Source organism: Hemitrygon akajei, chromosome 2 (assembly GCF_048418815.1).
Source record: "Hemitrygon akajei chromosome 2, sHemAka1.3, whole genome shotgun sequence".
Lineage (NCBI taxonomy): Eukaryota > Metazoa > Chordata > Chondrichthyes > Myliobatiformes > Dasyatidae > Hemitrygon > Hemitrygon akajei.
The window spans coordinates 181967055-181986508 of NC_133125.1; the positions used below are offsets into that span (position 1 = coordinate 181967055).

Here is a 19454-nt window from a genome sequence, read left to right on the forward strand (position 1 = left end):
CACTCCTCCATCTGTCCATCACACACACACACACACCACCCCGACTGGTTCCCCTCTCCCACTCCTCCATCTGTCCATCACACACACACACACACACACACACACCACCCCGACTGGTTCCCCTCACCCACTCCTCCATCTGTCCATCACACACACACACACCACCCCGACTGGTTCCCCTCTCCCACTCCTCCATCTGTCCATCACACACACACACCACCCCGACTGGTTCCCCTCTCCCACTCCTCCATCTGTCCATCACACACACACACACACACACACCACCCCGACTGGTTCCCCTCTCCCACTCCTCCATCTGTCCATCACACACACACACACACACCACCCCGACTGGTTCCCCTCACCCACTCCTCCATCTGTCCATCACACACACACACACACACCACCCCGACTGGTTCCCCTCTCCCACTCCTCCATCTGTCCATCGCGCACACACAGACACCACCCTGACTGGTTCCCCTCTCCCACTCCTCCATCTGTCCATCACACACACACACACACACACACACACACCACCCCGACTGGTTCCCCTCACCCACTCCTCCATCTGTCCATCACACACACACACACCACTCCGACTGGTTCCCCTCTCCCACTCCTCCATCTGTCCATCACACACACACACACACACCACCCCGACTGGTTCCCCTCTCCCACTCCTCCATCTGTCCATCACACACACACACACACACACACCACCCCGACTGGTTCCCCTCTCCCACTCCTCCATCTGTCATCACACACACACACACACCACCCCGACTGGTTCCCCTCTCCCACTCCTCCATCTGTCCATCACACACACACACACACACACACACACACACCACCCAGACTGGTTCCCCTCACCCACTCCTCCATCTGTGCATCACACACACACACACCACCCCGACTGGTTCCCCTCACCCACTCCTCCATCTGTCCATCACACACACACACACACACCACCCCGACTGGTTCCCCTCACCCACTCCTCCATCTGTGCATCACACACACACACACCACCCCGACTGGTTCCCCTCACCCACTCCTCCATCTGTCCATCACACACACACACACACACCACCCCGACTGGTTCCCCTCACCCACTCCTCCATCTGTCCATCACACACACACACACCACCCCGACTGGTTCCCATCTCCCACTCCTCCATCTGTCATCACACACACACACACACCACCCCGACTGGTTCCCCTCTCCCACTCCTCCATCTGTCCATCACACACACACACACACACACACACACACACCACCCCGACTGGTTCCCCTCACCCACTCCTCCATCTGTCCATCACACACACACACACCACCCCGACTGGTTCCCCTCTCCCACTCCTCCATCTGTCCATCACACACACACACACACACCACCCCGACTGGTTCCCCTCTCCCACTCCTCCATCTGTCCATCACACACACACACACACACACACCACCCCGACTGGTTCCCCTCTCCCACTCCTCCATCTGTCCATCACACACACACACACACACCACCCCGACTGGTTCCCCTCACCCACTCCTCCATCTGTCCATCACACACACACACACCACCCCGACTGGTTCCCCTCACCCACTCCTCTATCTGTCCATCACACACACACACACACACCACCCCGACTGGTTCCCCTCTCCCACTCCTCCATCTGTCCATCACACACACACACACACACACACACCACCCCGACTGGTTCCCCTCTCCCACTCCTCCATCTGTCCATCACACACACACACACACACACCACCCCGACCTGTTCCCCTCACCCACTCCTCCATCTGTCCATCACACACACACACACACACCACCCCGACTGGTTCCCCTCTCCCACTCCTCCATCTGTCCATCACACACACACACACCACCCCGACTGGTTCCCCTCTCCCACTCCTCCATCTGTCCATCACACACACACACACACACCACCCCGACTGGTTCCCCTCTCCCACTCCTCCATCTGTCCATCACACACACACACACACACACCACCCCGACTGGTTCCCCTCTCCCACTCCTCCATCTGTCCATCACACACACACACACACACACCACCCCGACTGGTTCCCCTCACCCACTCCTCCATCTGTCCATCACACACACACACACACCACCCCGACTGGTTCCCCTCTCCCACTCCTCCATCTGTCCATCACACACACACACACCACCCCGACTGGTTCCCCTCTCCCACTCCTCCATCTGTCCATCACACACACACACGCCACCCCGACTGGTTCCCCTCACCCACTCCTCCATCTGTCCATCACACACACACACACACACACACACACACACACACCACCCCGACTGGTTCCCCTCTCTCACTCCTCCATCTGTCCATCACACACACACACACACACACACACACACCACCCCGACTGGTTCCCCTCTCCCACTCCTCCATCTGTCCATCACACACACACACACACACACACACACACACACACACACACACACACACACACACACACACACACACACCACCCCGACTGGTTCCCCTCTCCCACTCCTCCATCTGTCCATCACACACACACACCACCCCGACTGGTTCCCCTCTCCCACTCCTCCATCTGTCCATCACACACACACACACACACACACACACACACACACAGACACACACACACACACACACACACACACACACACCACCCCGACTGGTTCCCCTCTCCCACTGCTCTCCATCTGCCCATCACACGCACACACCGCCCCGACTGGTTCCCCTCTCCCACTCCTCCATCTGTCCATCACACACATACACACACCACCCCGACTGGTTCCCCTCTCCCACTCCTCCATCTGTCCATCACACACACACACACACACACACACCATCCCGACTGGTTCCCCTATCTCACTCATCTCCATCTGCCCTCCCCCCCCCCATTCCATTTATTCCATGTTCCACTTTTCCTTCTGATCAGATTCAATCACCTTCAGCCCTTTGTCGTCTCCACCCATCAACTTCCCGTTCTGGTGTGAACCCCACTCTCCCCTCCTATATCTGACCATTATCCCTCCTCACCTGGATCTACCCGTCACCTTCCCGTTCTGGTGTGAACCCCACTCTCCCCTCCTATATCTGACCATTATCCCTCCTCACCTGGATCTACCCGTCACCTTCCCGTTCTGGTGTGAACCCCACTCTCCCCTCCTATATCTGACCATTATCCCTCCTCACCTGGATCTACCCGTCACCTTCCCGTTCTGGTGTGAACTCCACTCTCCCCTCCTATATCTGACCATTATCCCTCCTCACCTGGATCCACCCGTCACCTTCCCGTTCTGGTGTGAACCCCACTCTCCCCTCCTATATCTGACCATTATCCCTCCTCACCTGGATCCACCCATCTCCTTCCCGTTCTGATGTGAACCCCACTCTCCCCTCCTATATCTGACCATTATCCCTCCTCACCTGGATCCACCCATCACCTTCCCGTTCTGGTGTGAACCCCACTCTCCCCTCCTATATCTGACCATTATCCCTCCTCACCTGGATCCACCCTTCTCCTTCCCGTTCTGATGTGAACCCCACTCTCCCCTCCTATATCTGACCATTATCCCTCCTCACCTGGATCCACCCATCACCTTCCCGTTCTGGTGTGAACCCCACTCTCCCCTCCTATATCTGACCATTATCCCTCCTCACCTGGATCCACCCGTCTCCTGCCAGAGTTTGATCTGCACCTTTTGTCTCCACCCTCTTATACCGGCCATATTGTCTCGATCTGTCAGACCAGATCCACATCTGCTTGTCCTCAGATGGTGAGGGTGAGTCTCCCTCGGGAACCTCTGCTGTTCTCATGGTAACACTGGTATGGACTCCAGGATACTGACCCAGTGACAATAAACTGCCTCCCTGTCTTCACCTGATACCTGATATCATTACTATCTGGTCATTATTGAGCTGTAACCCAGTGACAGGCATTTACAAGTCACGGAGATGGTGATTGGTGAGATTGACTCTCCATTTACTGGTGATAGCTGGACAGTGACACACACTCAGAAGTCCGGACACACCCTGTATAACCTACAGTGTCTATATTGGGTCAAACCTCCAGCAGGTCTCCCAGTCCCCAGCTGTAGACTGTGGGGCTGAGGACTGCAGTTGCTGGTGTTCCATATAAAGCAGTTCACAATGTACTGACTGAGATACTCATTCCATTCCTGCACTGAGTAACACAGCGACCATTTTAATGTAATTTAAGAATGTTTGTGCACATACCTTTAGACACAATCCAGCAAATGAGGGCAATGAGGATGAAGACAAGAGCCACAATGTTACAAATATTCAGGCACCACAACCACTGCTTGTCTTCTAGAGTCCACAGGGAGAAATGAACAACAACATTAGAACTGTTTCAAACTGTTTCAAAACTGATCAACACAAACAGTTCTACATATGTTTCAGTGGACAAGTGTTCCAGATAACAGACATGGACTGGGATTGGTCAGGTTGGCTGTGATAATGAATGTCCTAAACATGAGACAATCCCACCAGGTTGGAAAAGGACCAGGTGTCAGAGCAATGCAGTGAGGGAGGTTCAGAGAGTTCACTCCACTGTCAGTGTGTGGAGATCCCCGGAGAGACTAAAGACCTTGTCGTTAGTTCTGGAAATATATTGTAAAACCTGGGTATCCATTATCCTCAGGCCGTGAAGATGGAAATGGCAGGGAGACTGCAGTCTCTCTGTGTACATACTGAGCCAATGAGACAAGACCCCACTGTAAATAAGCTCAGTCGTATTATCCCAGTGATCCAGTGCTGCAATTGACATGGTCCTACCAGTCAGCCAATCAGGATGGTGGAATTGGGAGAAGGTTCTGGAGAAAGCTGGGTGGAGGGACATTTGTGATGGACACTGGTGGGGTTCTTGGTCTTTTGGCGGGAGATGGAGAGAGGAGAGGATCGGGAGAGGCAGCCGCAGGATTCGATCCGACGGGAAGGCGTGATTCAAAGGAGTGCAGAATGGGAAGTTCTACTGGAGATCGGAAATGAGGAGTTGGCGCCGTGAGTAAGGGACACACCAAGATTTTGGAAGATATGATCTCCAACACTGTGCACATTTCATGGAGAGGACTGTTGGGGCATGAACTTGCTTGAGGTACTGGTGTACATGAATGATCTCATAGTGTTCGAGTCCACACTGGAGGAGCACAAGACGAGACTAATGAAGGTGCTGGACTGCCTGAAAACTGAAGGGTTAAAACTGTCACTGGACAAATGCCAGTTCTGCACAATGTCAGTCAATTACGTCAGGCACATAGTGTCTCAGGATGGAATATCTATGTATCTGACCACATGGCCAAGGCCCAAGAATTTGAGAACTCTACTCTCATTCCATGGATTCTGTGGGTTCTACCAGAGATTTGTGAAGGATTACTCCAAAGTAAGCCACCCTTTGAATCAGCTTCTGTGTGGTTACCCTCCCTTGGGGAATAAAGGGAGGAGAACAAAAGGAGAAGAAGAGAATAAAGGTAGGAGAACAAAAGGAGAAGAAGGTAATGTTTATCTTAGTCCTTCAGAGTATTTTGGAGAAAGATGGGATGCCAAATGTGAAGAGTCTTTCAGCTGCTGAAAGAGCTGCTGACTGAAGCACCTGTGTTGAGCTTTGCAAACTCCCAGTTGCCGTACGTCCTGCACACCGACACCAGCCCCGAGGGTTTCATCAGCTGGAGTCTGTCACCCTCTGAACGAAACTACCCTGTGCACAAATTGGTGTTTCTGGCATTGAAAATGGTTGTGGTGCATAGGTTAGGTGACTATCGATACAGTGCCAAATTGGATATGAGGACAGACAACAATCCTGACCTTGGTGAAGTTGGATGCCACAGGTCACCGTTGGTCAGCAGCATTGTCTGTTTATGATTTCAGCCTGAAATATCGGCTGGGGAGTCAGAACATTGATGTGGAGTCATTGTCCTGACGGTCACATGAGGTTCTGGAAATGGACGCAGAGTGGGAGAGTGTTCCTGCCTCTGGTGTTAAAGCAATGTGCCAGCTTTCTACCACAGGGAAATCAGCAGCAAGGCTGTGGCAGGGTAGAGCTGTGGATCATTTGGGAGCTTCGGATTGTGCCATTCCACAAGTTTATTGCAACTTGACAGCTCTGGATACAAAGCAGGTGCCTGTCTTGAGTCCTGTGGAATTGGCAGTAGCCCAGTGAGACAACCCTTGTATAGGTGCCATTTGGTCATCTGTTGTAGAAGGGGATATGGCCCAAGTTGAAAAGATGAAACACCCTACCATACCCCTACTGATGAGGGAATGGAACAAACTGGAGTTGAGGAACCAGGTTTCATACAGGGTCACGTCTCCAGACAGGACACAGCGTTCCCAGTTGGTTTTGTCTGAGAAGCATCAGAGAATTGTGTTGATGTCACTCCATGATGATTCTGGTTATTTGGGGTTTGACAAGACTGTTGGTCAGAAAAAATGACAATCTACAAATCAGTCAATTCAAATGAATCAAGGACAGTGGAAGTAGATAATTTGTCTTTGTTCCTGCCATATGCTTGCAGAGATGGAGGCTGCCATTTTGTGAAGACACTCTATTCTCCATTTTGTGAGCTTGACATGCTGGGCTTGACCAATGCTTTAAAGAAGACACAATGATACTTCAGATAATCTGCTGGACTGGAGATCATTTCCAATAAGAAATTATTTGTGAGATGTTTGGTTGGATATAATATGCGTTGGATATAACATTGTGAATGTTAGGGTTGATGCCTGCCTGAAGTGATTCGAGTTCATTGCTGATTGAGAACATAAATTATCGACTGTCACTTGATGGGAAGAGGATAATAAATGGATGTTGGCTTGGAGCAGAGCCAATAACAAGGTGTTGAAGAACGGACACATGACCCGGGTCCAATGACACTGGAATGCGATATTTGAATCGATAAGGAATGGATATAAAAGTGGATGCTTTGTGTATGCTGGTAATGGTAACTTTTAAGAATAACCATCGCAGATACAAGCGTGAGGAACCCTGTGTGAAACACGTGGCGAGTGAATCAGGGCAACGAGGAACACCTGGCCAGCATAAACTCCTTTGCCCGGGTAATACCTTGGCTATTCTTTCACTGTTCAGGACAGTCAGGGATACTTAGCGGGGGTGAACACGAGTTATTTAGTGTACAAATTCACATTCTTGTTAGTTTAAACAATAAAGGTACTTGTCAGTAAATACACTGCCCTCAACATGTCCTTGATCTCACTGCCCTTACGAATCATCCTTATAAGCAATATTTTTTTAACAACAAGACCTGCAGATTGGTCTGAGATCAGTTCTATTGGCCTCGAATGAAGCCTGAGGTTTGAGAGTACTGTAAGTCCTGCCTTTGATCTATTTGGAGGAAGCAGAAGTCGGCTGATAACTGGGTGTCTACGCCTTACATAGCGGACAGCCAGATGCCAAATGCGCCAGTTTTCCAGGTGAAGCCAGAAGATGGGAATGGCCCTGTCAAAATTCTCCGCTGGGATCACATTTTACCCCGAGGGCAGGAGGTACATGTTGACCAAAAGCCTGACACTGACCCTACACCTAGTAGGAGAAGAGCAGAGAGGCAATCAGCGGAAAGAGCTGAAAAGGACCAAACCACTGAATGCTGTACGGACTCAGAGGATGAGGAAATGGGGGTGTGGTATACGTTACCGTATGCAAACTCTGAAACTTTGTTTAGAGGAACAAAGTTGCAGAGAGATCGTTGACTTTTGCAAAGAAGGTGGTTTTAACTTTCCACATATTGACAGAGACTCCCATAGTGTAAAAGGACTAGATGGGATAGGGTTTGTTATATGTGTTCAGGGAGGTTTCCTCAGTCAGTACGTAGAAGTCCCAATGTGGGAATGTGTGATATTTAATCTGTTGTTAGGGAATGAGACAGGGCAGGTGACAGGAGTTTGTGTAGGTGAACACTTTGCATCGAGTGATCACAATGCCATTCGATTCAAAGCAAATTTGCCAAAAGTTGGGACTGATCCGCAGGTTGTGATTCTAAATCAGAAAAAGGCCAACTTTGAAGGTATCAGATATCAGAAAGGATCTGGCAAGTATGGACTGGGACAGGCTGTTTTCTGGCAAAAGCATACTTGGTAAGTGGGAGACCTTCAAAAATGAAACTTTGAAAGTGCTAACCTTGTGTGTGACTGTCAGAATAAAAGGTAAAGGTAACAGCTGTAGGAAACCTTGGTTTTCCAGAGATATTGAGGCCTGATTATGAAAAAAAGGTTAATTCCAGGCACAAACAAGAGAGAAGCTGCAGATGCTGGAAGTCCAAGCAACACACAAAATGCTGGAGGAACTCAGCAGCCAGACAGCATCTATGGAAAAAGTACAGTCGGTGTTTCATGCTGAGACCCTTCGGCAGGGCTGGAGAAAAAAAGATGAGGAGTAAATTTAAAAGGTGTGGGGGAGGGGAGATAGAAACACAAGGTGACGGGTGAAACCAGGAGGGGGAGAGATGACGTAGAGAACTGGGAAGTTGATTGGTGAAAGAGATACAGGGCTGGAGAAGGGGGAGTCTGATAGGAGAGAACAGAAGGCCATGGAAGAAAGAAAAGGGGAGAGGAGTACCAGAGGGTGGCAAGGAGATGAGGTGAGAGAGGGAAAAGGGGACGGGGAATGGTGAAGGAGAGTGGACGACATTACCGTAAGTTAGAGAAATCGATGTTCATGACATCAGGTTGGAGGCTATCAGACGGAATATAAGGTGTTGTTCCTCCAACCTGAGTGTGGCCTCAGTCTGACTAGAGGAGGCCATGGATTGACATATCAGAATGGGAATGGGAAGTGGAATTAAATGGGTGGCCACTGGGAGATCCCGCTTCTTCTGGCAGATGGAGCGTAGATGCTCGGTGAAACGGGCTCCCAATCTACGTCAGGTCTCACTGATATAAAGGAGGCCACACCGGGAGCACCGGATACAGTATATGACCCCAACAGACTCACAGGTGAAGTGTCGCCTCACCCGGAAAGACTGTTTGGGGCCCTAAATAGTAGTGAGGGAGGAGGGGTAGGGGCAGGTGAAGCACTCGTTCACTTGCAAGGATAAGTGCCAAGGGGAGATCAGTGGGGAGGGATGAATGGACAAGGGAGTTGCATAGGGACCGATCCCTGTGGAAAGCAGAAAATGGGCGGGGGGGGGGGGAAGGGAAAGATGTACTTGGTGGTGGGATCCTGTTGGAGATGGCAGAAGTTCCAGAGAATTATGTGCTGGATGTGATGTCTGGCGGGGGTGGTAGGTGAGGGCAAGAGGGACCCTATCCCTGGCAGGGTGGCATGAGGAAGGGGTAAGATGGGCTGAAAAATGGCAGATGGAATTTGATGCAGACAAGTGGAGTCACAGGTAGATAGGGTCATAAAGACAGCTTTGGGCACTTTGGCCTTCACAAATCAAAGTGCTGAGTACTGGAGATGGGATGCTATGTTGAAGTTGTATAAGACGTTGGTGAGGCCTAATTTGGAGTATTGTGTGCAGTTTTGGTCACCAACCTACAGGAAAGATGTAAACAAGGTTGAGAGAGTGCAGAGGAAATTTACACTGAGAGACCCGAGTGATATGGAAAGATTGATCAGGTTAGGATTATATTCCCTGGAATGTAGAATATTGAGAGGAGATTTGACAGAGGCACACACAATTATCAGGGGTATAGACGGTAAATGCAAACAGGCCTTTTCCACTGATGTTGGGTGGGACTACAATCAAGAGTTCACAGGTTAAGGGTGAAAGGTGAAAAGTTTAAGGGGAACATGAAAGACGTGAGAGCGTGGAAGAAGCTGTCAGCACAAGTGGAGCTTGCAAGTTCGATTTCAACGTTGAAAAGAAGTTTGGATCGGTACATGGACGGTAGGGGTATGGAGGGCTATGGTCCTGGTGCAGGTCAATTGGAGTTTAAATGGTTTGGCACAGACTAGATGGGCCGACAGGCCTGATTCTGCGTTGTATTTTTCTATGACACTCCCTCCTCAGGGTCACTTCTCCCAAAGCCCCCTCTGCAGTTGGGTCAGAGTTGACTCCAGAACAACTCCAGACATTCTGTGTCACCACTTCATATCTCAACCTGTCAATCATGTAGGACAATTGCATTCTGGGTACCACAGGAATCCAGAGACTCTGTGGGGATGGGGGGGGGGGGAGGGGTGTGGGAGGAGTTCATTTTGTCAACATGAGTCACTTGGTATTTCTGCTGAAATGCAAATTAGACAATAACAGGTACCTGGAGATCCTTTCCTTGACCAGCACGTGAATATAATAGCATATGCTGTAGAAAACACCAGTCCCACCATCGATGTAATGGCAATTCCTACATCCTCTGGTCTGAGGCCTGCAATTAAAAACAGTTGAATAACTGTATCTGTAACCAAATCAAGGTGATAAGAGGAGAGAATGCTGCCTCTTGAACAGAAGGCTGATGCCCACATGAACTGAAAAACTCAGCTAATTTCCTGTGAAGAGGGACAGCAGTGACCTTCTCCAATTTCACACACCTTTCATCACACTCTGTTCAAGAGCAGATCTCTGCCAATGATCTCGTGCAGTCAGTGTGGGAGGGGATGTGGAACGTGGTTTATACTGAGCAAGGCTGAACAAAAAGCAGTGTGACAGAGACCGACAAGCTGATGAGTGATGCTGGTTTCATATTTCCTCATGATACAGAGGGACGTCACTGACGCTTTGTCAGTTCTCAGAGCAAATCTCATCAACCCCATTCCCAACCACCCCCCTATTTCCCTGCAACCTATTTCTTGTCCGTGCTTCACCTGCTACTTGCTGAGGATTCCCAGCAGATTCAGTTTTTAATTCCAGGAGCAGGTGATTTAGTCCCTCGAACTGTTCATGGCTGACAAATGACCCAGCTCCACACGACCAGTGTTACGGAGGCTTTGTGGGGATGGGGATTGAGACCAGAACCCCCGGGATCCAGATAAAGATCTGGGAAATCTACACCACACTCACTCAAATGGTAAAACTAAAACAGAGAATCGGCAGAGTCACGGGAAGGAATGGAGGGAGCGGAAAGAAAATCAACACCGGCAGAATAAATGGTTGTTGTCGGGGTGTTTGGGAGCCCAGAGGAATGAAGGTCAGTAATTAATAGCTGCAGGTGTCCCAGTTCAGAGCTGCCATAGTGAATCCAATTGTTACAGGGGTGGCCAAAAACACATGATGCAGTTACCCTGAAGGTCCACTGGAGGGGAGTGTTGCACAGGGAATGACATCACGTGCCCCTGACATGGAAAAGATGGGGCATGAGGGTGACGGCACCCACAGTGCCCGGTTACATTTGTACAGTGTGTGTTACTCCTTTTTCACCCCAGGAAAAGGGATTCCCAGTTGGAAAACACTGGAACAAACCAATATTCTGCAATTAAATTTGCTGCCCCAAGTTTCCTAGTTCCAGATGCTCTCAAGCATCAACAGGACTCTCTATCTCTCTGTGACCTTTTGTTCAGACCATAAGATATAGGAGCAGAATTAGGCATTTGGCCCATCGAGTCTGCTCTGCCATTTCATCATGGCTGATCCAATTTTCCCCTCAGCCCCAATCTCTACCTTCTCCCTGTATCCCTTCATGCTCTGACCAATCAAGAATTTATCATCCTCTTCCTTAAATATGCCGTACACAAAGACTTGGCCTCCACAGCTCCCTGTGGCAAAGAATTCCACAGATTTACCACTCTTTGGCTAAAGAAATTCCTCCTCATCTCTATTCAGAATCAGAATCAGGTTTATTATCACCGGCATGTGACATGAAATTTGTTTATTTATTATTACGTTTTAATTTTTTTCTCTCCGTGAGATTATGTATTGCATTGAACTGCTGCTGCTAAGTTAACAAATTCACGTCACATGCTGTTGACAATAAACCTGATTCTGATTCTATACTAGTCCTCTTGAAATAAATGCTAACATTGCATTTGTCTTCCTCATCACAGACTCCACCTGCAAATTAACCTTTAGGGAATCCTGCACAAGGACTCTCAAGCCCCACTGCACCTCATTGTTTTGTATTTTCTCTCCATTTTGAAAATAGTCAACCCTTTCCCTTCTTCCAGCAAAGAGCATGACGATACAGTTCCCGACACTGTATTCCATCTGCCATTTCTTTGCTCATTCTCCTAATCTATCTAAGACCCTCTGTATCCTCTCTACCTCCTCAAAACGACCTGCCAATCCATCTGTCTTCATATCATCTGCAAACTTTGGGACAAAGCCATCAATTCCATCATCCAAATTATTGACGTATAACGTAAAAAGAATCGGTCCCAACACAGATCTCTGGAACACCACTAGTCACCACTATTATCTGCCTTTCCTGCAATACTTCTTGCATTGAAATATTTGGAGCTCAGGACACTAGTCGCACTGTGCTCAATCTTTTGATCTTCATCTGTGGTCTTACCAACATCTACCTCCACAACCTCTCCACTGACTGTTCTGACACTCTGGTTCCCATCTCCCTGCAACTCCAGTTTAAATCCCACCATGAAGCATTAACAAACCTTCCCTCTCCAGTTCAGGAACAAACCGTCCCTTCTGTATTGGTCTCATCACAGTGATATACCTGTTGTTGAAGGGGATGGCCACAGGGGTACTCTACACTGGTTCCTTAACCTCTTTCCCCTTCCTGACTGTCACCCAGTTTCCTGTGTCCTGCACCTTGGGTGTAACTACCACTCAATATGTCCTGTCACCCCCTCAGCCTCACAAATAATCTGGAATTCATCCAGTTCCAGCTCCAATTCCTTAACACTGTTTGTTAAAGCTGCAGCTGGATGCACTTCTCCCAGTTGTAGTCACCAGAGACACTGGAGGTCTCCCTGCCTTCCCACATCACACAAGGGGAGCATTTCACTATCCTGCCTGGCATCTCTGCTGTCCTAACTGGGCAAATATAAAGAAGAGAAGGGGGAAAAGACCTTAAAATTGTGTTTTCATTGCTTTCTCTGAGTGAAGCCTCTCTTTGAGGAGCTAAAGTCTCGAGATCACCACTCTGACGATGTCCACTGAGACGATGGACACTGTGCTTGTCCCTGCCTTCCTTTAACTTGCTCTCGCTAATCAATCCTAAAGATCGATTGGTGACTGGTCACTAAACCGTCACCTGCTGCAGCCTTTTATCCTTGAGAAATGAACCAGATTTATCCCCCCTCTTCTCCAAACTTCTAATGCTGGTCAAAGCTCTTTTTCTTGTAAAATTTGTCTTCTTGTAAAATTTAACTACTTCACCCTTTAACTGTCTCAGATCCATTCAGCACAGCCCTAGTTTCTGCAGATTCTGCTCAGTAAATGTACACCAGAATCCTTAAAGATCAATTTCTCCTTCCTGTGATTTGGGACACAAAATTCCTCTCTGTCTCCAAGACCTATTAAGGATGTCAGAATCCTGATGCCCACATGAATTTGTCTGGCTGTAGAGTGGCATTTATCCCTGGTTTTGCTCATTCCCATCTATTAATCCCCGTTGACCACAAAGCTGCTACCACTTCTCCTTTTTTCATTGGTAAACGTGATCATGTAACCTGTCACCCCGTCCGTCAATCTGAGACAAGTTGTAATCCAAACACAGATCCTTGCAGGACACCATCAGTCACATTCTCCCAACATGAGCCACGTAATCTCCTGCAAATTATCCCCACACTCTGCCTTGTCCCATTGAGGCAACTGTCTGCTCAGGTCAACATTTTGCCTTCAGTTCCATGAGCATCAGTGAAATGCCATTAAAGTCTAAACCTCCAGCAGATCCCCCTGTGGGAAAGGACTTCAGCTGTGGGACTGAGGACTTCAGGTGCTGGTGGTCCTGGTAAAGCAGATCACAACATCCTGACTGAGATACTCACTTCATTCCAACCAAACTCCAGAGAACCGAGTTCATCATTTACATGAAAATACAGAATAATATTTCAGCACATACCTTTAAACACCATCCAGGAAATTGTAGCAATGATGATGATAATGAGAAAACCAATATTATAGGCAGACATCCATCTTCCAAATCTATCATTGTCTTTGGATAAATGAAAATTAATCAGTTTGAAAGCCATAGTAACAGATCTACACAAATTATATCACATAAGCATCAATTTACAATGTGTTCTTGGTAATGAAGATGGACCCTGAGTCAGTCAGACTTCTTAAACACAGGGAAACCCAACCAGTTCAGAAATGGAGCAGAAATCAGAACACCGGACTGAAGAAAGTCCAGGGATCTCTCTCACACTGGCAGCAAGCAGAGAATCCAGGAAACAACAGATAAACACAAACAAACACATATTTGATAACTTCTGTACTCCCTTATCGAGTGTCTACACATGCAGAATTGTCAGATACACTGCAGTCTCCCTGTGTACATATCCAGCGGATGAGGTAACAATCCACTGCAAATCAGCTTTGTATTATTCTAGAGATGGTGAAGGTTTCAGTTGATGTGGTCTTGCCTGTGGTGACAATACCCAGCCCCAGCTACAGCACTGAAGTTCCACTGTGAAGCCTGTTCTGTTGTTGAGGACTGAACCATCACCACACCCAGATGCTCAAGGCTTCAAACAGTGTTCTGGTCCAAGAAAAAACTGAACTCATTATGAGTGCAGACTAAACTGTCCAAATGCTGGGACATTTAACATGGATAAGGATAATGGTTGTCCAGGAAGTCCATTGGTAACCAGTGATACATGTCTGAGGAATTCTCCACCATAAGATCCAAGGGACACTTTTCCTTCACCCAGATTTTTAATTTATTCACTCTGATGGGTTCAGTAATTATTGTTTAGAAGTCTACAAGACCATAAGACATAGGAGCAGAATTAGGCTATTTCGCCCATCGAGTCTGCTCTGCCATTCAATCATGGCTAATTCTTTTTTACCCCTCCACAGTCCCACTCCCTGACCTTCTCACCGTCACCTTTAATGCCTTGGCCAATCAACAACCTATCAATCTCCACCTCAAATACAACCAACCTGGCCTCCACAGCTGCCTGTGTTAACAAATTCCACAAATTTACCATCTTCTGGCCAAAGAAATTTCTCCGCATCTCTGTTTCAAATGGATGCTCCTTTGTTCTGGGGTTGTGCCCACTTATTCTAGACTTCCTCACCATGGGAAACATCCTTTCCACATCCACTCTGTCTAGGCCTTTCAAAATTCAAAATCCTTCTAAATTCTAGCGAGTACAGGCTCAGAGCCATCAGACGTTCCTCATATGATAACCCTTTCATTCCCGGAATCCTCCCTGTGAACCTCCTCTGAACCCTCTCAAATGCCAGCACATCTTTTCTTCGATGAGGAGCCCAAAACTGTTCACAATACTCAAGGTGAGGCCTCACCAGTGCCTTATAAAGCCTCAGCAACACATCCCTGCTCTTATATTCTAGTCCTCCTGAAATGAATGTTAACATTGCATTTGTCTTCCTCACCACTGACTCAACCTGCAAGATAAACTTTAGGGTGTTCTGCACAAGGATTCCCAAGTGCCTTTACATTCCACCTCGTTTGTTTCTGTCCGCCATGATGCACACCAACATCCCCTTAGGCCCCCTTACGATGGTCCATTCTGCATTTTGGAACGGAGGGAAAAGACTTTCATCATTGATAAGAGGGATAAACCTGAACATATTTCAGAAGATCGCCTTAAACCAGCCCACCGAGATTTGGAGTATTCCACTGCCATGCCCCTGCCATCACCTCTGGACGAGCACAGGACCTGAGCCGGGCTGCTGATCCGAGCTTCAGACAGGCTCACAATGCTGGTTTTAGTTAATTCCAGAGGGGCCATGACATTGTTATGTAAAAAGTTTTAGTATGTTTTTCTGTGTTGGTTTGGGAGTTCATTAAAATGTGTTACGGGTTTCATTAAACATAAAATGCCTCACTTCATTTTATTTGTGAAAACCTACATTAATCCCTCATCTGAGTGTCTGCTGTGGTGGAGCCTCCATCTGCACTCCCTCAAATGAGAGATGCAAGTGTGGGTGTGTCCTCAGTGAAAAATGGCTTTAAACGCCCATCGTCAGATCTGGCTGCACCCTATTCAGCATCATCAGGTCCTGCTCTCCTTCACCAATTGTTTATTCAAAGACGATGCAGAAATGCAAAGAGAACCCCTAATTCACCACAGTTTCCACAATTCACCATGCTGAAATATTCTAACAATGTGCACTGAACCCATGAATGTCTGGGATTCAGACTGTGCATCTGCCCCTGTAGTTTCCCTACTTCCCTTTGCCCACTGGACCAACCCTCCCAAATGTCCCTCCATGCCCTGGTGTTGAAATTGCATTGAGTCTGGATTCTATCCATTTCTTTTTCATGCTCAACCCTCCTTCTGTTAGATCCTGTTCATCACCAACCTCCTCTCCTGGTTCCAATGTTAATGCCATTGCTAATAGTTCCCTCTCCTCAGGTATTGTTCCTCACCCTTTCACATCTCCCATCACCAGCTCTGTGCACAAAACAAAAGGCAAGACCCCACTTTCCTTACCACATGGAAGGAGGCCATTCAGCCCATCTATGCCAGTTCACTCAGCTCTCCATTCCTGATTACTTCCCCTTGAAACCATTTCTCTCCACATTCACATCAAGTCTACCACACTTATGCTACTGCAATTGACAGGAACCAGGTAACCTAGCAACCCATCTTTCTGGGATCTGTGCCCATGAAGATTGAGAGTTGTCAGTTCCTCTCCATGCCTTAGTCTTCTGTTTACTGTTTGTTCCTTTGCCTAGTTTGCCCTCTCCAAAAGCACTGCTGTAAACATTTCCAGACTGAATTCCATTTCCTCTTTTGTGTATCCAAGGAGACCGGTGATATCTTCCTGTGACCCAGACCTTTCTTCTTCACTGTCAACCAAACTGCTGATATTGTGATCAACAGGAAATTTCCTGATCGTGTTCCTCAATTCAAGTTCAAATCATTGACATGAACCTTAAACAACAAGGGACCTGTTACTGATCCCTGCTTAACTCACCACACATGGCCCTCCAGACACTGAAACTCCCATTGAACCTCACTGTTTGCTTCCTCCCTCTCAACCAATTTTTATTCCAACACCATCTTTTCTTGGATCCCATGGACATTTAGTTTCTAGAGTACGCCATGAGGAACTTTAACAAAACTTTGCTAAAATCCATGTCCTGAGGAGGGGCTTTACCACTCTCTCACCTCCCCTTCATCAGGATTAATGAGCAACTTTCAAGTTATTGTCATTCAACCGTATACATGTATACCATCAAATGAGACCACTTTCCTCTAGATTAATGTTCACAACACAGTACATGTAACTCACGTGCATAACACAGAGTAATATCACCACAAATAAATTAACCAATAACAAGGTACAGATATTATCATGGGGGATGGGGTGGGGGTTAGACACAATCTCCTCAAGGAATGGAGATGCTGCTCTGCTTTCTTAACCAAAGAGATGGTGATGAGGGACCAGGTGAGATCATCTGTTATGTGACTCTCAGACACTTGGTGCATTTAACTCTCTCCATGGAGGAGCCACGTGTGTGCAGTGAGGAGTGGTCCCTCACTCCTCACCTCTACATCACGAGTCACAGCACCTTTGACAACATAATGCGTGTAACACAATTGAGTTGAGACATTTTACCCTCAAGTACCATCTCTGACGCCAGGTCAGAGGTGACTCCGGAATCGTTCCAGCAGTGGTGTCACTGTGAAACACCACTCCACAACTGGGCAAAAATACAGGGGAATTTCATCCCTCATGTCTCAGGGACCCACAGTGGTGGGGGGGGGGGTGATTTTTCTTTTGAAATTAACTGCAATTTCCTTGGAGAGATGCCTGAAGTTTAAACGCTTGTAGACAATAACACTTACTTTCATACCCAAATGTTTTCCAGTAAAGAATCACAAATGAAATAAAAGCCACTAGAAGCAACACCATCGTTGTGATTGACGCAGCAAATGTGACATTTTCCTCGCTGTAAAAACCTGCAATTACAAATACATTCAAATAAGCAAACATGCAACAATACACCAGAAAAATGTGCAGGAGAGCTGCCAATTGTTGCCACAACCAATTTGTTCCCCTTATCTCCTGCAGGGAAGAGATGTGCTCATCACTGCCCAGTCTTGTCAACCTTGACTTCTGGTCTGCACCGACTGACTCTACCTGCTGTGCTGGGTGAACAAGCCACTGATTTGTTACACCGGCCAAGAATAGACTGACTCACTCTCTCTTCCTCAGTCAGTATTTCCCTGTTACCTGCTGCCAATATTCTGCACTGGGTGCTCTTTCCAGTGTTGAGACGGCCAAATTTTGATGAGTTCACTATCAGAAGCCCCTGCCTCTCCTCCATCCCTTCCTCTCATCGACCACTCTCCTGTCTGATTGGATTCATTTGGCAGCCATTTGCCTTTTCCACCTATTACCTCCCAGCTTCTCACTTCACCCCTCCCCCACCCACCTACCTCCCCCTCCACATGGCTTCACCTTTCACCTTGTACTCTTCCCCCTCCCCCCACATTCCTATTCTGGCTCTTTCCCCTTTCTTTCTGGTCCTGATGAAGGGTAGCCCGAAACATCAACTCTTTATTCATTTCCAAAGATGTTGTCAGACCTCCTGAGTTCCTCCTGCATTTTGTGTGAGTTTCTCTGGATTTCCAGTATCTGCAGAATCTCTTGTGTTAAGGACCACAATCCATTGTTCTTTTGCAAGAAGATAATAAATATTGAATTGAATTGAATTAAATTGAATTTCGATTTATTGTCATTTAGAAACCACAACTGCAATGCAGCTAAAACATGAAACAACTTTACTCTAGAATGATATCACAAAAGCACACGACAAAACACACTACGCCAGAAAATCCACATAACGTTTGGCAATCCCCAAAACCAGAGTCCGGAGAGGCTGCTGCATATTGATATTGCGCTACCATCTTACCGCGTTCCCCAGAAAGAAGCTCCAAACCCACCAGACAAAACAAGACTACCCAGACACACCAAGTCAGGAGACCAACTCTACTACCCAACAAACCAAAAACTAAAGCTACAAGATCTACACAAAGCCACATAGTTACAACATATAGTTACAACTGTGCAAACAATAGCATAATTGATAAAAAAAAAAGCATGGACACAGTAAAAATAGTCCAAACATGTTAAAAGACAATAAGTTCGAAAAATCCACAGTACAGTTTCCACAAGTCCTCAGGGTCCCAATAGACTCATCATCCCACGCAGGCGGCAGAAGGGAATACCCCCGCTATGGACTTCCACTGCGCCGCCTCGCCTCGCCGGACTCAGCCTCACAGACGCAGCACACAGGGAAAGCACCCCAACTGCAGCGGACTCCGAGTCCATCGAACCTCCAAGCCTCCAACCATCCCCTTCGGCACAGCCTCTCTGAGCACCATCCTCTGCCGAGCGCACTATGATGCCCCCGCCACCGGCAATGCGACC

General features: G+C 47.8%; 1 long non-coding RNA gene across 1 annotated transcript; it reads right to left on the minus strand.

The window, feature by feature from the left end:
* Positions 1-4260: 4260 nt before the first annotated feature.
* LOC140738076 (uncharacterized) lies at positions 4261-14015 on the minus strand. Its single transcript, XR_012101301.1, has 3 exons — positions 13942-14015; positions 10243-10350; positions 4261-4338 (listed from the first exon to the last, which is right to left on the minus strand). It is a non-coding gene; the product is annotated as an uncharacterized lncRNA (long non-coding RNA).
* Positions 14016-19454: the final 5439 nt, after the last annotated feature.